Here is a 15,217-nt window from a genome sequence, read left to right as displayed (position 1 = left end):
GAAGGCTTCAATTAAATCTCGTGGTTCTCCGGGAAGTATTTGCCTCACTAAAATATGAGCCTCATTAAAACTGGAATATCATTTGCAATGTACATTGGCGTTCACTGCTTGTTAGCCAAACTGCCGTACATATTTAATTTATGAAATACTTTGAGGATTACTTTTGTTCCTAGTGTGTACACAGAACATGAGAATAACAATAGTTTTGGTTCGCTTACAACTGTTTTAAAATTGAGTTGAAGTTCTTATTTCTTATTTAAGTTATCCAAAACCACTTCTGTCCTGTTTCTCAACCCCCAGTGTCCAAGCTGGCTCAAACAACTTTGCAGTGGAACAGTCAACGCTGTTTCAGTAAAATTACAAAGCAAAGTACCCCAACAGAGATTGTACCAAACGGGAGTCAATTTCTGTTTGGTTCCTGAATAATAATAGACTCTTGAAGAACAGATCTAGAAAGGGGGTCCCACAAAGTGGGCACCATAATAGAAAAGGTCCTCTCCTTGATACTCACCTACTTTGCATCCAATGACAGAAACATACACAATAAGATGAAATATTCAGATCAGTGATGAACAAAGATTTCACTGAGATTTCTACATGGACTGGGGTACTCTTTGCAAAACTATGAGCATTTACCAGTAGGAGTCCAAAACCCAGACGGCCACCAAAATGCTGTCAAGCAGAGTCACATAGACATTTCTGTCACCACAAATTGCCCCATGACTACTACATGCCCTGTGAATCATTCTATCAAACACATGTATACAGCAATAGAAAGTATAACTTTTAATATTAAATGTATAACAATAACCTTTTCAGTTACCAAAATACCTCTGGCCATGTAGGGTTGTCTTCACAACTGAACCTTATCCAAGGGCAGGGATTCCCAACCAGGGGTCTATGAGCCCCAAGGGGTCCGTGGGAGCTTCAGAGGGGGTCCATGGCTTTCCCCTCCTGCCTTGATGGACTTGGCCACATGCTAGGGAACCAGCCACTTCTATTGCTCCCCCTTCTCACCATCTGAGCATGAGTGAGATCTCTCATGGTTTCTGTGCCTGGGATAGGGCATGGTAGAGGGTTACCACCTTCCAAGAGGGGCCTGGATATGTCCCAAAGTTACAACTGGTCTCCTGGCAACAGAGAAAATGGTTTCTTTGGAGGGTGGCTTCATACCTTGCTGAGGTTCCTCTCCTCCTTAGACCCTGCCCTTCCCAGGTTGCACCCCCAAATCTCCAGGAATTTATGAACCCACAGTTGGAAACCCTAGGCGACAAGATTTCTATACTGTCATTGGCAAAGAGGAATATAGTCATGAACGAAGAGGAGGGTGCTTGAGATGGGAGGAGAATAAGGAGATAATATTTTGAAGAATTGGGACAACTCGTGGGATCAAGAAGCTGGGCAAGTTATGTGATTGGGTTTTCTTGTGTTTGTGTCTAAGGCAGGGTTAGTCATCCTGTAGTCCTCCAGATGTCCATGGATTATAATTCCCATGAGCCCCTGCCAGCATTTGCTGGCAGGGTCTCATGGGAATTGTAGTCCATGAACATCTGGAGGACCACAGGTTGACTACCCCTGGTCTAAGGGATATAATGAGAGGGGCCCAGAGGGGGTACTTGTGCCTGAAGGGGCCAGCTGTTCTAGCTCTAGCAGCCTGCTTGCCATAACAACAGCAGAGAAGATGGAAGGCTTAACAAACATGCACATACAAGCCTTCTCCAGCTTGGTGGTACTGAGCAGGTATAGGGGCCAAATGTAGAGAAAGTTCAACTTGGAGCAAGCAACTAGACTGATCTGGAGAGCACCATTTCCAGCTCAGTCTCTCTTACTTTCCACATGGCTGTCCTAGTGGTGCCATCTCACGACACTGGAGAGCATGGGGGTGGGGGCAGAATTCACTCCCTTCTTTCTCCTCAGGCCACAACACTCCTTGGAAGCAACGGCCCCACAGCCACTCTTACGGATACCAAATGCCCAGGAAATCCATCGTCCCATCAAAAGATGCACTGATCTGGAGGCCAGAAGGCATCTCAGTGTACAGAATGTGGACCTATCCATGTGGTTCCCCATTTTGCTGGGAAGTCTCTCGGCTTTCTTCATCTGTTCTGTTACTGCTTTTTTGCAGCTTATCTTGAGGGAACAGGAAGGATCGTGCAAAGTGTGTAATCTGAACCTAATGGACAATTTCAGAAGAGGAAAAACTGCTTGGAGGGAGTGATTGGGACTGGTGTGTGTGTGTGTGTGTGTGTGTGTGTGTGTGTGTAAGGTTTAACCCTTTTTTTGGTCTGCCTCCAGTGCTCAAACTAGCCATTTGGAGCATTTCCCACCTTAGGAAAGTGCATTTGAAATCGTGCTTATCTGCTCCATTCCTTCCCTCTCAATGGTCTTTCCTCTTCAAGAAGGGCTGTCATTTGCATATAATATTTGATAGGGTCCTGAGAGTCTAATATTTTTAAGTTCAGTCATGGTGATTATGTATCCCACCAGGAGAGCTGGAATCACAATATTAATGCCTTTTTGTATAAAATACACGCAGCATAACTTTATACTTCTTAAAAAAAAAAAAAAAAAACCCCAAACGGTGATCTCTGTGTGTGCAAATCTTTGCAATAAATCCACTGGCTTTGAAAAGCCGTCGTAGGAGGCCCGGTTTCTATGAGCACTGGGCTTTTTAAGAAGAATTTGTTATACTCAAGTAATTATGTTTTAGATCACATTATCCATTAGCTGTAACCTGACAGTTTCATCCATCATAATATGCTATTTCGTAGAAATGGATGAATGACTCCTTCTCCCTTAGAGGACCCTGATAAAATTCCTCGCTACCAAGCTGCTTAAAAAAAGCTTAGAGAGGAAAAGCACAAAATGGAACCTTATGTCATATTTATGTTACAATTTTAGAGTAGTTCAAACTCAGTTTTCCTGTCCTGAAAGAACCCTAGGAGATATTTGCCGAGGTGCCAAACATTCTTTATTACAGGTATCAGTTTCCCTTTAGAGAACTGTCATTACCCAACATGTTCCTAGGTTGGGAAATGTGGTTTCAAACTAGTATAAAACTATTTTAACTTTAGAGTGTGGACTTGACAGTAAGTGTTGGCTATATAGTCAGTATAACCAGATGCTCTTACACAACCATTTCCCATTTTTTAGATTGGTCCTCCAATGTATCCCTGGGACAGCCTTTCTCAACCTTTTTACCACTTAGAAACCCCTGAAACATTCTTCAGGCTTTGAAACCCCCCAGAAGTAATGTCAGCAGGCCACACCTCCCTGCCACACCCCTGGAAGTCACATGTCACCAGAAGTGACATCACCCAGACACTCCCACCAGATGTGACATCATGCCCCATGACCACCATTCCCAACTCCAGAAACGGCCCAACAGCTTACCCTGCTGGGCCAGGAGCAAGGCCGGAACAGGCCTCAGTCTTCCCTCCGATGCTAGACTGCTCTCTCCAGCGTTCTCTCCCTGGCCTTAACACTTGTTTGCCTGTCTGTTCCTTTGCCAAGCTCCAGGCATGCCAGCAAGAAAGGCACCTCTTGCACGTGGCTTGGCGGGCTGCTGCGATCGCAGGGCTCAAGTGGGCTGGCTTATGAGAGGTGGCCATTAGGCCACACTGTGCTTCCTTTGGAGGTGGCCAGCCCTGGCCTGGAAAGTAAAGTAGAAAGTGGGTTGCAGGGTTGAGGATTCCTTGTGCATTGCACATTGCAGGGTGCTTCCTCCATTAGGGGGACAAAAGCCGTAGTAATGCCTCTCCACCCACCCACATGTGTGCTTCCCCTGTGCTTCCCTTTCCTCCCCTGCAATGAATGAAAAAGAAAGGCCAGGTTTTATGAAGAAAAGTCAGTCTGGCACGTTGCAAACTTCCCACTCCCTGCATGGCTCTTAGTCTTTTTAAAATGCCAGCTTGCAATGGGTTGCTTGGGTGTACAATGAGGGTGTACAAAGTGCCTTAGCTATTCATCCCTTCCCTTTCTGCAGCCAAGCTGGGAAGGGAGAAGCTGAGGCACTTCCCCTTTAACTCCCCCAAGAGCAGCTTGAAGAGGCCAGGATTGTGCCCAAGAAGGCACAACACAGCTCTCTGTCCTTGCCCAAAAGTGGAGCAGCTGCAGTGTGTAAGGGGCTGGGGGCAAAGAGCACTCTGTTGTGTATGCAGACCTGCTGATGACCTGAGCTTGAGGTCCAAGGCAAGATTGTAATCCTGCTACCGTGATTGGCCAAGGCACAGCTGGATCCCGACTGCCGGATCCAGTTAGTTTGAACTGAAATTGACCAATAGCGCACACTGGCAGGAAGTTGCTTTGGTTCTACCCTGTATATACGTTGGTGTTTTCAGGGGTTTCCACAGCTCTATTTTGGTTCTCTGCATTAGAGCTGGGGCCAATAAAGAGCTGAACTGAATTCCCAGTATCCTGCTCTCTGAATCCATAGATTTAACATGCTCCATCACTCCTCATACCCCCCCACCCCCCAATTCTAGAAATGGCCCAGTGGCCTACTCTGTTGGGCTAGGAACAGGGTTGGGGCAAGCATTTGCCACTCTGTCACCCCCCCCCCCCGCAACCACCCCACTATGCAGTTAAATGAGAGTACTTACCTCTCTGCACTCCAGGCACTACCATGTCCAATGAGCCCCGGCCAGCAAGGATTTGTATTGCTGAGCCCCCTCCCCTTTCCACCCCCTCCAAGCCCATCATTGGCCATTTCGGGAGGGGAAAATGCAGCAACATAACCATATATGGTCATATCACCCAATTAATTTTTAATTTTTAATAAACTATATAAAAATTAACTCCCACCCAATTGGAAAACCCTTCCGGGGCCATCAAGAAACACCAGGGTTTAATGAAACCCCTGTTGACTTAGAAGGACAAGAGGACATGTAGTATTTCTGAAAGGATTTCCCCCCATGAACTGGCCATCTACACCGAGAAGATGAAGGATACTTCATGCTGATCTGTGTCTGCTGAGGAGAGCACCTGGTCCTCAGGCAAAAATAATCTTGCAATCCATTCCACTGGCAATTGCAATGCTATCATTGCTGAGAAACGTCTTCAAGTGAAAACTCTGTGGAGTCCCTAAGGAAACCTTTGTCAGCCTTGCAGGGGAGATGTTTTCAGGTAACAGGAAGTGTTCAGGTAATGCCAATTTTTTTTCTTGGCTTCACTGTAAGGTGTAGGATTAGGTGGGGGGGCATTGCTGAGAAGAGAGACAATATTTTTGCAACTAATTGCTATGGCAACCATGGCTACATCCGCACATCACTGGATATTATGCTATAGCCGACTGGCTCGCCCATAACAAGCCAATCATTGGTATAGTACAGAAACAGTATAACATTCAATGATGTGTGGAGACAGCAGGTCTCACAACATTTATAAATACCTTTAGAAGTAGGCCTCTTTGAGTGCTGTCCTGTAACACTGGACTATAGGGAGGATCCTTACTGTAAACGATGAGATATGTAGACCCCCTTCAACAATGGTGCCTCTGTACACTGTATCTACCACCACTTGCCAGAGGAGTAGGAGTGCCACTGAAACAAATAAACTTCTCTTCTGGTGAATGCTTAGAAGTCACACCATGCCATCACAATGCTCAAGGGTTTGTCCCAAAGGCTATGGGTTTACCATAGAATTTTGGTTGAATCCTCAAGCATCGGGCAATGGTGTGGTGATGTCATTTCTGGGTGTTTGTTGGAAGTGACATCATGCTCATTACATTAGATTAGATTAACATCAGGCTAATATTAGATTGAGATCAGTGCCCCACCCTGAACAGGGAGGGATTATTAGAGATTATGGTTGCCATTGCATAGTTGGTTAGTATGTGATTGTTATTTCAATGGGGATTTTATTGGAGTGTTATTGTTTTAGAATTGTGTGTGCAAACCGCCACGAAGCTACGGCGAGCAGCGGTATAGAAATCTAATAATAAATAAACAAACAAACAAACAAACAAACAAACAAACAAATAAATGGTGCATTTCTCTTCATCTCCATCCTCCCATCCCTATATGATGCAAATACAGCCATCTTCTATAGCTTTAGACCTATAACTCTAGGATTGCTCCACACTCATTTTTACATATTATTGGTGAAATAATATTACATTCCTTCCGTCAGAGTGAGGCTTATTGTTTTTATCTTTCACAGCAAAAAGGTTTTACAGTTATCTCCTTGAGTTAGCTTCCTCTGACAGAGTTTTCACTGTTCTCACTTTAATTTAATTGTTGTCACAGAAACAAGAAATTTGGAATAATTAGAAATTTTGGAAAAGCATCTCCCTCCTTCCTGTTGGTGGGGATCATCAGAGTCTGTCAGAGGAGAGAGTTCCAGCCAGCTCTCACAGAAACCAACTGCTTAGCCCCATCCTCCACTGGGCCTCAGGTGACGGAAGAGGAGGAAGGGCTATGACTTACCTCACTCCATCCACGTGACTTGAGACATTTAGTGCTGTTTATTGTGTCATAATCCCTGTTTACGGTGACTTTTATTGTAGGCATGCTTTGTGGGGAAAAGATGGAACGGCAGCATTTTAAATTAAATAAATAAAATATGCATACACATCCACTGAGTTTCCCTCACCTGTTTCAGCAGTCATCATCTCACAGCCCTGAAATTACTTCAGTCAAAATGATCCTGTGGTTTGGAGAGAAAAGGCAGAGGCTTCATTCAGATGTAACAATAAACCATTGGCTTGAAGCCATGCTCCCTCCCCATCCATCTTTCCCTTGACCGCTCAGGAACTGAAGACTCCTTGGTTTACAATAAACCAGAGATTCATCCCAACAATGGTACATTCCTTTCCAATAAATTCCAAACCAGGGCAATATTGTGGTCTAAAACACAACTAAAAAATAGAACTATTATCATGGATACCTAAAACCAAACCCAAGCAGGCCCAGTAGGCATGTTCCCGGGACTCAATGATATTTGCAAGGAAGGTCTACTTTGAAGTTATATCTCTAGCATTCCAACCCTACCTGATAAAAGTATGAGCCAGTACTGTTTTATTAGTTTTGTACACACAATGTTGAATGGTATTTCTGTGTGATATAATGACATGGAGTCCATCTTCCAAAGTAGCCATTTTCTCCAGGTGAATTAATCTCTTTTGCCTGGAGATCAGTTGTAATACCAAGGGCCATTCTGCACGACTTAAATGTAGCAGAAGTCTTACCTTTGGTAAACGCTACTAATTCAACGTTCCGCATGACATCGCACACAATCTGCAACACTCCTTGCAACACTCCCACAAAAATTGCTTCGTTGTCGCGCTTTCGGGAAATCGGGAAAAGTGGATTCCCCCTGAAAAAATTGCTACACTTCTGAGCACAAGCTGCAACACATCAGCGAAAGACATGTGCGTTCTCAATGTAGCGGTAGAAAGAATGTCCCTCCCCCGCTCTCGCCCCTGAAATTCCGGATAAGCGATCGCCATTTTTTCCCCTTAGACCGGGGAATGCAACAAACGAGTGAGGCTTCTCCGGCTAAAGTCCCTCCACAGAAGTGATTAAAAGTTAAACAAAGCTCCCTACTGCAAGTGTCTTTGAAGTTCCCAAGCACAACACATCCCCTGTTTGGCACTGCCTGTAATTTTGGCCACAAATCACGCCCATGGGGGGGGGATTCTTTTTTTTTTATTTGAGGAGCGTGTAAACGATTAATCGCCAGCTCCTACACCAGCAAAAAAGATCTTTCTGATACAATGAATGAACACAGATTCGTTCCTATGAATAAACACATATTCGTTGCTACTGGTGTTTTCAGCTTTTTAAAAAACAGTTTTTAAAGGGAAAGGGGCTTTTCAGAAGCATGAACACAACAGTTCATTGGCTGTTCTGTTTGATTGATGGCCAGGGGTGGGAAGAAGCACAGAAAAATATCACTTCCTTTGTTGCGATTCCAGTGAGACTGGCAACATGTGGGGAATGAATACAACGCTACTGGGACTTCTATATTCCACTAAAAATAAAGGTATGCGGAATGACGAAATTCCACTATTTAATATAGCGTTTCTGCATTCTGAAAACATTTGGCAACATTGGTCCTTGTGCGGAATGGCCCCAAGAGATCTCCAGCCACCCCCTAAATGTTGGCAGCCCTCACTGGAAGAGACCAGCACTCTTTGTTGTGTACATTGAGGAAGAAATTCCTCAGACAGTGGAATCAATATTGGGTTATTTCCAGGACATCATTCCATGTGTCTTCTATTCACACCTTATCTGTTGTTGCATCAACGAATAAATGCTTCTAACAACCATCCTACTGTTTGCTATGGTGATGTGTAGAAACGTTTCCATTGCTTAAGGGGTCAAAAGTAAATGCAACTGGGGGGAGGAGCAATAATCTCCAGCATTGCACCCAGAACCACCATGGGGTGTCCAGATGTGTTTCTTCACATCTGCTCGCTTCTTGAATTCAAGGAGTCTTAAGTGGAGCCAGACAAAAGGAGGAGATGCAGGGAGGTGCTTTGCTGGCTCACTGACTAGCAAAGCACTGAGCTCATTCCAGGCAGGAGTGTCATGACTACGCACCCTTGGCTTGACTGTAAACAGACTGGCAGCCTCCCATTGTTTGGAAACCAATAACAAACAGCATCTCATGCCCAAAGCAAAGAACAAAGGGTGCCCATTCTGGCTAGGAAGATTCCTGGATATGTGGGGGATGGAGCCTTCAAACCTGCCATTTTCTTCAGGGAAACTGATCTCTATTGACTGGAGATCAGTTATAATTCCAGGAGATCTCCAGGCCTCACCTGGAGGTTGGCAAACCTAAAAGCAACTTCTGTTCCCTCACTTCCAGGCAGCCATTTTGTGATTACTGCACACCCATTTTATGCTAATGCATCTCCCTCCCCTGAAATTAAAAACAAAAGCACCTCAGTCTCAACAAAGCTGGAGACCCCTAATCTATTGAGCTTCCAAAAGACCATCAGAGATTCCAGAGCAAGGGTGCACGGCCCATGATGGAGTAATGTTAAGATGGCCATGATCCAGTTCCCTGGGCCATGATAATGCTTTCATTTTTAGAAGAAGAAGAGCTGGGTTTTATACCTCACTTTTCATTGCCTGAAGGAGTCTCAAAGGGGCTTACAATCGTCTTCCCTTTCTCTCCCCACAACAGGCACCCTGTAAGGAAGGTGAGGCTGAGAGAGCTTCTGGCAGGACTACTCAGTCAGAACAGATCAGGACTGTGAGGAGCCCAAGGTCACCCAGCTGGCTATGTGTGGAGGAGCAGGGCTTACAAGAGAAACTCCATGATGGGTGACATCTGAAAGCTGAGTGAGATCCATTTCCCTGCATAGAATTTTTAAAAAAGTTTTTAAAGCCTTAACGTTACAAGACAGACAATTGTTGGGTTTGCTCTACTTGTGCTATGACATCAGGAGTGGACAATACCACAGAGAGGATTTCCTGTTATGGGTCTTCTTGATCAGTCAGGGAGACATTTTCTTCCAGGTCAGACTGGCTTGTAGCCCTGCAACTGATTGATTTGTTTTACCCTCCCTTCCTGCGTGTGGTTTTTGCTGGCTGGCTCAAAGCCTTCCCGGAGCTAATTACTTGGCATCAGAATCTGCTCGGTGCTTGTGGGTTTCTTTGTTGTACAGGTTGGCCTGTGGGATGCGGTTTGTGGATAGATCGGGCAGCCCCAGGTTTGGCTCAGCAGCCAGTTGGGGTCTTCCAGCTCTATATTCCTTGGTTCTGTACCTAGGAGTACTCGACGTTCTCTGAAAAGCACAGCTCATCCGGTTTGCAGACGGACAAGCTTTAAGGCCCAGCTGAACCGGTTAGAGAGGTTTTTCAAGGTTTGGTATGATGAAGCGGTTTTGAGTGTCAGGCTTGGATCTGGGAGGATCCCCACTTTGCCCTGAGGCTCGCTGGGCCAACCACCTCACAGGGTTGTTGGGAGGATAGAACAGGGAATGGAAGACCCCATACGTCATGTATAAGCTCCTTGGAGGAAGGCCAGGATAAACATTAAAGAAAAAACTCAAAGATGTCTGCACAGATGCCTTCTGCGCTCTCTGTTTAGCGCCTTAGAACATAACTAAAAGCACCAAAACCACAGTAGAAATTATATGATTGATATGATGGTGCCATGATTCTTTTCTGTGATGCAGACAGCCAAATGGATATGTGAACAGGTAAAAGCCATTGCAGCCATTGAAGGGCATGGGTGGGCAGTACTTGCATTTCTCTTCCCAAAATTGCTGTGCAGATTTGTCCTCGGTGCTTTATGTGCTGCACAGGTAACAGTGCATTAGTAAGCACAGTGCCACCTTTCCATTGAATGGGGTCAACTGGGGCCAATCACTTTCCTCAAGGGGTTGTTATTAAGATAAAAGATGAACAAAAGTGTGCAGAAGTCCCTGGGTTCAATCCCTGGTATCTCCAGTTAAAAGGGCCAAGTAGAAGGTGATATAAAAAATTTCCACCTGTGACCCTAAAGAACCACCTGTGAACCACGTGTGTTACATGAAGCTGTTTTATACAGAATCAGACCCTGGGTTCACCAAAGTCAGTATTGTCTGCTCAGATTGGCAGCAACTCTCTAGGTTCACAGCAAGCGGCTTTGGTCTCCATGGTTAATTCAATCGGTAAATAAACCAATAACTGAAAAGCAGGTGGCAAGAGTCATTGGTGTCTGTGTCACCTGTAGCATGCTGCCATCACCTTCATTCATTGAACGTCGTGTTTCAACAACACAATAATGGGTTGAAAAGGCTGCTGCCTTCACGGCAAGGAAGGGCAGCGGAAGAAGCATGAGAGAAAAGGGCATGTAAGGCAAATGAAACCCATGCAAAGGAACAGTGTGGGATCAGGAGGCAAGGAGGATCTCAAACCCATTCTAATTTGGGAAAAGAGAATCAGGGTGAGCGGAGATCGCAACGCTCTCCTAGAGCAGACAGGCTTCACATTTTGTCTCTGTATCCATCCTGTAGAGCAGTGGTCCCCAACCTTTTTATCACCGGGGACCACTCAACACCTTTTACTGAGGCCCGGTGGGGGGGGGGGGGATAGTTTACTCCTCTACTCTCAACCACTGCCCTAATGCTCTCTAATCGCTATGGTAATGTTTAAACATCCCTTCAAAATAAGATACAGACACGCCACAACAATGAACATAAGGAACATTTTATTTTCATGGAAATTTTAACTCATGACAATGACAAATCAATGGGAACCCTGAGCTTGTTTCTCTGCAATGAGATAGTCCCATCTGGGAGTGATGGGAGACAATGACACCCAAAGTGTGTTGTAAAGGGTTGGGGAGGATGAAGTAAAGGGCCGGGGGGGGGGGAGAAGGCATCCTTTGGGGCCCACCTCCAATTAGTCGAAGGACCACATGTCATGGGAATTGTAGTCCATGGACATCTGGAGGACCACAGGTTGACTACCCCTGCTGTAGAGGTATATCAGCTCTAGCTTATATACTGCAGCTGTGGTTCCCTCTAACGAGAACAGCTCCTGGGACAATGAGCTAATGAATAGCTGAGCTAACACGTGTTACCTTTATTTTGGCGTCAGCTGTGATTATCCTTGGTGGCGGCACTGCAGCTCAGCCCTGAGCTGTCAATCAACGCACACCCAGAGAATTCTGTGTCCTCAGTTGCCAAGCCTAGGATTCAGGTGCTGAGTGAGCTGCTGCTAGAATAGGCACCTGCCGTAGCTTGGGAAAGCAAACGTGCCGGGATCTTCTCCCTATGCGGCCGCGCGGCTGCAAGTGACAGGACAGATGCAAAAGCGTGTCTTCTCACCAGCTGAGCCACCCTGCAATTACCTTATGCGACCCCATCAGTTTCCCGCTCCAGAGAGATGCAACAAGGTTATTAAGCAAATATGATTAAGGAGGAGGGGGAGAGGGAGAAAACCCCTCCAGTGTGCTAGGAATTAGCTTTTGAGGCCAGCAGGGAACTCGAGAAATTCTCCTCCATGTACTGGGAGGGGGAGGGGGGCTTGTGGCAGGTTTCTGCGGTAATAGGATTTGTATACGCTGTCTAATGGGTCGAATTCATCTCGAGCATCCTGGCTTAGAAGCCCAGGAGATGAATCCGACCCATTAGAATGTGGTCACATTATTAATGCCTGCAATTCTTTTAGGAAGCAACTCCCAAGTGCATTCCTGTAATGATTGTAATGCAAACTGTTCTGCTTCTGTTGTGTCCACATGCAGCTTTCACCCTGCTTTGCACGCACTTGGTATGTGCTACAGGAAAGATGAAATGTTCTGGACGCCCAATATTTTCATACAGACTCCCATCCCCTACCCCAGTTTCCCCTAACATTTTTTCTGCTCTTTCCCCCCTTCAAAGTCTATATGAGAATCGCTTCCAGTGGGAGTCTAGAGACTTGTTTCTACACATTACTTGAATTTTTTAGGTTGCTTGATGAGTCTGCCCTTGAAGAGGATCGTCTAAGTACATGATACCCTCCATCTCTTATCAGGTTGCAGGTGCACAACTTTATTCAGTCAGGTGTAGATTGGGGGAACTCGCTTTCAAAAGCACTTATTTGCTCTGAGCTACAAGGGGGCAGAAAGAGACTCTGGTTTCCCTCTTAATCCACATTCGCTGGCAGGAAGAGCTGTGGGAGGAGCTTTTCACTCTTGTTCTCTGGCTACCTGTTTTCACCATTAAAATCAAGCTGAAGTCCTGAAAACAAGATGCGAAAACTACCCAAAGCCGTGTTCAAAAGCCAGAAGCGCAAAACAAACACCAAACCGCCTAAAACGATGTGGACAAAATGGTCCTCAAGGCCAGCAGCAGTAGACCATTAAGAAGGTTTTAAAAGATAGAACCCTTCAATTAAAACCAGGTTAAAAAGAAATGTTCAAGGGGGAGGGCATTCTATAGGCGAGGCTCCACCACCGAAAAAGCCACGTCTTTGACTGCCATCCAACTTGCCGCTGCGGGGGGTACAGAAGACAGGGCAAGAGAAGAGGATTTTAACTGGTGGGTTGGGATATATGAAGCAATCCTAAATATGTCAATCTTAAAAAAAAAAAAACTCTTCAGTCATTTTATCTTTTAGAGTCCGTGGTTCTCAGATTTAATTATAATAAAACTAAATAAAAATCCCATGCCCAGACTTACTTAAGTCACTGTCAAATAATAACAAAATAAATAATGTATCAGTGCCACATTAGCTTATAAATAAAACAAATACGTTGGTGTTTTTCATGAACTCAGATTCCCCCCCCCTCAAAAGTTAATAAACATCCATACACTTAAGGAGTCATGAAAAAGAAGAAAGAAATTAAATTAGGGGATGGTGACCCACTTGCTAAAGTCTGAAAACAGTTGTTTTAAAGTGTTATTGTACTTTATGAACTACAGAAATTCTGTTCAAAGCCTACGAGCTCCAATGGACTTAGAAGGGCATAACTCTGTTTGGGATGGCCCTGCTAATGGGCTGCGTTGATTTCGCTCCTCTTGCCTGCCTTCAGTACAATTATAGTTAGTACAAGCATCCAAGCCTCAGATAATCCAGGATGCCGCATGGTCCCAGGCTGTGGAACAGACATCCAGCACAGGGCACGGAAGCTCCTACACAGGGATTTCCCTCTTCATGGAAGGCCAGGAGCCCCCACGTTAAAGGGGGACATCCACATGACACAGGCTGTTCCAAAGATGACTCATGCACTTCCCATGACTTCCCCTGTTAAATCAGAGGGAGGAAAAAACAAACCATTCTTCTCTGGCTGGAAGGTGTGTTAGAGTGCCCATGTGGTCACCCCCTCCACTGTTACTATGAGGAGGTGGCTGGAGCGAAGCTTTGCTATGAAGATGAAGAGTTTGTTTTTTACCCAGCTTTTCACTACCCAAAGGAACCTCAAAGCAATCGCCTTCCATTCCTCTCCTCATAACAGACACCCTGTGAGGTATGTGAGGCTTAGAGAGCTCTGACAGGACTGCTCTGTGAAAGCAGCTCTAACGGAACTGTGAGTGCCCCAAAGCCACCCATAGGGCTTCATGGGGAGGAATGGGGAATCAAACTAGCTCTCCAGTTTAACCACTACATCAAGCTGGCTCTTGAGCACCTAACTGCCATATACCTCCTGTTCTTCAGAGGCTTTCCCAGTCCTTCCCTGTCGACCCACACCATGAGTCGTACCAGGAGATTGGCATCCCTAGGTCTGTCTGCTCCACAAGCACGGCCTCGTGATTGGCACATGAAAGCTGGAGGGAGGGGGACCTCTTGGCTGGAGCTTGACAGAGGCATGAGGGGAGGCTGGCTGACTGGCTGCTTCCTGGCCTCCCTCTGAAAGATTCACTGGTGGGGCTACAAAATGCTCAGAGATTCAAGGATGCAAAGAAGCAGCACGTACTGCTGAGCTTTCCGGGGGGGGGGGAGGGGAGAGGGCTTCTGCTGTGTGTCACTCCATGTATTGATCCTGTGCAGCCCCCCCCCTCCCCAAGTCATTTGAATGACGCTCATCTGAGCCCCCTCAGAGAATTGGAGGTCCTGCCGCAGGAGGCCTGCTTGAAGCACTACCAGTGAGCTTTCCCCCTCTCTCGATTCCTGTAAAAATAAAAAGTCTGCTCAATCTGCGGGGATGAAATTTATTGCCCTTTAACAGGCCTGCGAGTCCAAATCAATCTTGCCCAAGCTCTTGTAAGAGAGCTATTGAGATGAAAATGATAAAAAGCCATTTCCTTAAAGATTCTCTTAAAGCAAATGATGAATAATGCTTTGTGTGACAAATTCTCACACGCACGCACACACACCCCTGGCCATCCCCTTTCCTGCAAGGAACATGGTGGGTATGAGAAGGAGATGTCTCTGCCCAGGCAATGGAACGCCAGACTATTTCATTCCCGGAGGGATTCCCAGCCAGGGTTCTGGAAAACCCTGAGCTTACATGAAAGCTCGCCAGGGGTTACACGACCATTCCCAGAAGTTCAGATGGCCGCTGACATCACTCGGCATCACTGGAGACCACTTCTCCCCTTGCCCGACAGGCCAGGTCTCTTTCTCAACAATGGAAACGGTAACTGATCGATCAGTTGATTGATTGGCTGGCTCCCGCATCCATCTTCCATGCTGGCTGCTCTGAAAGGCTATTTCACCACTTCTGGGGGTCCCGAAGCTTGAAAGATATTTCAGGGATTCCTCCAAGGTCAAAAGGTTAAAAAGGGCTGGGAGAGTCAGCCAGCCTGGCTCCTGAGCACCCCACCCTGTCCCAGACGAGTGCTACAGGTACCCAG

At 45.9% G+C, this 15,217-nt stretch overlaps 1 long non-coding RNA gene across 1 annotated transcript in view; it reads right to left on the bottom strand.

The window, feature by feature from the left end:
- The window catches only part of LOC143834556 (uncharacterized), a 31,842-nt gene extending 25,194 nt beyond the window's left edge, over positions 1-6,648 (bottom strand). Inside the window, exon 1 of the long non-coding RNA XR_013229820.1 lies at positions 6,592-6,648. This is a non-coding gene — a long non-coding RNA (uncharacterized LOC143834556). The remainder of the gene's footprint in view (positions 1-6,591) is intronic.
- Positions 6,649-15,217: the final 8,569 nt, after the last annotated feature.

The sequence above is a fragment of the Paroedura picta genome, chromosome 3 (genome assembly GCF_049243985.1).
Source record: "Paroedura picta isolate Pp20150507F chromosome 3, Ppicta_v3.0, whole genome shotgun sequence".
NCBI classification, from domain to species: domain Eukaryota; kingdom Metazoa; phylum Chordata; class Lepidosauria; order Squamata; family Gekkonidae; genus Paroedura; species Paroedura picta.
Note: the sequence above shows the minus strand (reverse complement) of the source record. Positions and strands in the feature narration are given on the sequence as shown.